Source organism: Euphorbia lathyris, chromosome 4 (genome assembly GCF_963576675.1).
Source record: "Euphorbia lathyris chromosome 4, ddEupLath1.1, whole genome shotgun sequence".
In the NCBI taxonomy this organism is placed as follows: domain Eukaryota; kingdom Viridiplantae; phylum Streptophyta; class Magnoliopsida; order Malpighiales; family Euphorbiaceae; genus Euphorbia; species Euphorbia lathyris.
In genome coordinates, this window is record NC_088913.1 from 15514508 (window position 1) to 15518668 (window position 4161).

Below are 4161 nucleotides of genomic sequence, written 5' to 3' on the forward strand. Positions count from 1 at the left end.
CAGCCTCGCCAAAGATAAAAGATCAAAGGCAACGTCTATAAGATCAAGATGAGTGTTCGTCAGGATAGCGCGAATGATCCGTTTACTAAAAGACAAGATCCGACATGAGTCTGTGCCAATATATAAGCTTTGGAATTATGCAAGGAGACAGTTTCGAGACGTATGGGTCAACTGGTGTCTGGCTAAAAGACGAAACTGGCGCTAGAAGACGAACCTGGCGGAAGAAGACAAGCCTGACGCCTGCTAAATTCAGACGACAGGATTGGCCTGCAAGACATTATGCTGACCAGTGAATGACGCAAGAAGACCGTTTGAATTCAACGGATACATCCGAATTCAAATGAGTGCAGCCTCAGAATCTATTAATATATTAAAAGATGGATACTAAAATTGCTTATGTGGCTGAATTTTAAAGCTTTTGCTGACATGTCTTTTTTATAGCTATTCCTTTAATTTTCATAAATTTGCATTTATTATTCAACTAAAATTAAATTAAAATCTTATTTTCTACGTGTTAAAAAAACCCAACTCTACTTATTTACACGTTCTTCCCTCATCTATAACTGCTTCTTCCCACTCAATCACTATAACAACTGTCATTTTGATTTAATTTTAATTGGTTCTATCTCTTTCTCTACCCATTTTCAACACTTTTAAGCAGTCACATAAATGGAATAATTTTATTAATTGAAGCCAGCAATTGAAACAATTGCATTTGGATTAGACACCATCTATGTTGTTGTTGGTACTTTTCCCTAACCCAGAACCTCTTTGATCTATTTCTTTTTTTTTGGTTTTGAACCTTGGGTTTTCATCTACTCTTCTATTGATATTAGGTTTTTCTATAGATTTTGTTTCCTGTACTTTCACGTTAACTATTTTCTTAATGCAAGTGCTATTTCTATACAGGATTGGATTCTTTGGGATGTTCAAGAGCAAGTTCAAAAAATCATACGAGTCTTAGGAGGAGCATGATTACCGTACCGATTTAAGGTTTTCAAGGTTAACTTGAGGCGCATCGCCTGTCACCAAAAGTTGGAACCCCCAGCTAGCCATGGAGTCACTCAGTTTTCTGATTTCACTCTAATTGAGTTCAAGAGACAACTTCAGGCCCAGATTTTGCCTACCAATTCCCCAAATTCTTCTTCTTTTATTTAATCTTAATATGGCGGCAATCTACTCTCCCAAGTTCTCCATCATCTCCCTCCTAATCCTTCTATTCCTCTTTGTTAATTCATCATCTTCTCACAGGACAATTAACAAACACCTGTTGTCTATTGCTTCACATCGCAGCTTATTGGCTGCGCAGAGAAATACCTGACAGAAGATCTCAAATTGCAGTCGGATGGTGTCTAGATCTCAGTGCTTTCAGAACCCCAGTTGCCGTTGGTGCAAGAGTGAGGCTCTTAATGATATGTGCTCTCATTGGCCTTAAACCCTCATATTTCACAAGATGATGACAATCATTTTCTTTGCTATAGTTGATTTCCCTCAAGAGTTTCATTTTTCTCACTTGTGTGGTTGTTCAAAGAGTCTATATCTAACAAAATCTTTGTATTTTACAGTCTTTATTAGCAGCCAGAGAGCAGATAATTTCTACTACCCTTAGAATGGACTCCAAAACAGGTATTAAGTTAGTGATAAGTTTATTTTGCATAAGATCTCAAAAACAGGAATTTTGAATGGACTCTAAACTTATCAAAATAAACTTAGAAGCGTAGAAAATGGATTTTCACATACATTTCTTTTCAGGGATCTTTGAACGAAGTTTCAAGGTCAGCATGCTCTAAGGTAGAGAGCAAGAAAGATTGATCAGGGCATTTTAATCCTAAGGTATCATCTCATATGCATTTTATTAGAAATTTAGTAGGTTAACCGTATGGAATTTGGTTTGTGTCTCAAAAAACTTTCTAGCCATATCAAAGGTAGACATTAACTTGAGGATTAAGAAGTGGAAATGTTATGAGATTAGTGAAGATTTCTACTGAAATTAAGATTTTTGTTTAAAAATAATGTGGCTCATGGCTTCACATCATTTAATATGTTGAATTGTTTCCTGTCAATATTGGGAAACGTCTTTTTATTTTTAATAGAATTAACTTTAAATAAATTTTAATATTTTAAATCAAACATCTATATTTGTTTCTCTTATGGCTCATAGAATTTGTTGATATTCAAGACATTTGACACCTTATTGAAAAGGTTACTAACTGTATCCTTTTTTCCTATTATTTCTGCTCTCTTTATATAATAGTTTTTATTTGACCCTATGAATATATAAACTGGTAAATTTATATGTTTTTAATTTTTCATGTGTTTGAGCTTTTTGCTTCTTGTGTGTTTCTCTTAAGTTGTTATTATATTTATTATTGTCATTTATATTGTATTAAGTGGATAAATTAGAAATCAGTTTCTGGATGTTAAAGCTACGTAGAATTTGTTGATAATTAAATGGCATTTGGGTGTAGGAGTGTATTATAGATAAGAATGGCTATTTTTTTATATGTTACCTATTAACTTATGCTTTTGGAGCTTTTGATAACAATTCAATTTGGCCAAATTATCTATGAAGTTGATTTTAACTCCAACTCATTGTTAATATTGGAGAAATTTGGTTTTAGATGTTATATATTTTCTTCGGCAGCATATTTATTGTATCCGGGAAATATGATCTGCATAAATGTCTCTTTATTTTCTTTAGAGTTAACTTGTGTTTCTCCATTTGTGTTGTATTTCTGTACGACAACTAGATTGCATAAAAAGTGAAATAATAGTTAGGCTTTTTAATATGTTTTTTTCCCTCATTATCCCTATTTACTAATTTTAACATTACTTCGGGTGAATTGTATTTATTAATTAGATATATTTTAAATGTTGTTTAGTTAATTAAAATTATGGTACCAAAGGAAACATGCTTTCTAAAACATTCAAATGAGTGCAAGTATATCCTTTTGTAATAATATTTATTGGAGAATATATTAATATATTTTCTTTGATGTTTTCTTACTCGGGAAAACTCAAATTTTCATATCAAAATATTTTTGGTCTCTCAACTTTAGAACTTTTAGAACTTTTTAGACTTTGTCCGTAGATCTTTTGGTGATAATCATTTTGATAGTAGTCTATTAATTGTAGATCTTTTGGTGATGATCATTTTGATAGTAGTCTATTAATTTGTAGATTTTTTTTTGTATAAATTATACTTTTTTGTATCGTCATACTTTTTGTATAAATTATACTTCTAAAAGAATAATTTTTATGACTTATTTTATATTAATATTTAATAAAATGTTTTTTTGATATTTCTGAAAAACAATTAAATAAAATATTCATAACATCATATAAAATGATAGGTACATCCCGTGCATTGCACGGGTTTCATGCTAGTTCACTATAAAAGGACAAGCTCTTCACTTGGAGTCATTGCCGAAATACAAAAGAGAAAAGCAAACATACAAGCACATACAAACAAGAAAAAGCAAATACTTACACCCAAATCCTATTTCTGTGTAAAAGTTTAGATTGAATTTGTATTCATCTAAAGTGTTCTTCATCTAGAAAGAACAAATTTGTATCAATTGTAAAGATTGAAAGAGTGGTGCTGAGTACTCGGTTTTAGTACTCAGCGGTAGAGAAAATCTGAGTGTTTGGTTATAGCGCTCAGTAGGGGTTGAGTAGACGAATAGAGGACGTTACTCTTGCATACTCAATTTCTTGTAAACGGTTTGTGCTCTACCTTTAAAGAGCTCAGTATTGGATTGAAAAAGCCCGAAAGGATTCTGGGGACTGGACATAGGCGGTGAGGCCGAACCAGGATAACTCTGCTGAGTAATTTCTAACTCTTTCTCTCAATATATATATATATGTATGTGTTGCTTGCTTAAATTAATCAGGATATAAATTGTATAAGCTGACACTGAGTAATCAGAGTGCTGAGTTGGAAGCTGACCTTAAGTGTTAATTCCCAACTCACAAGTGAAACAGTTCTAGTCAGCCTCTGACTAAAGTTGTCTTACATCTCGCTCGGCCTTGCTGACCAAAACTGAGTAAAGTAATTTAAAGAATTAAATTAAGTCAACATAATTAAGCGAAAAAGTTACATTAGTTCCTAACCCCCCCTTGGAACTAATTACACGTGACCAACAGTATCTATCCTCTTCT

The 4161-nt window shown here is 32.6% G+C and overlaps 1 long non-coding RNA gene across 2 annotated transcripts; it reads left to right on the plus strand.

Annotated features, from left to right (window-relative positions):
- The first annotated feature begins 573 nt into the window (after positions 1-573).
- Positions 574-3766, plus strand: LOC136226918 (uncharacterized). 2 transcript variants are annotated; one of them, XR_010687907.1, is made up of 4 exons: positions 574-745; positions 910-1626; positions 1753-1833; positions 3354-3766. It is a non-coding gene; the product is annotated as an uncharacterized lncRNA (long non-coding RNA). The 2 variants fall into 2 exon arrangements; XR_010687906.1 differs by lacking the exon at positions 3354-3766 and having other exon boundaries at positions 1753-3085.
- Positions 3767-4161: the final 395 nt, after the last annotated feature.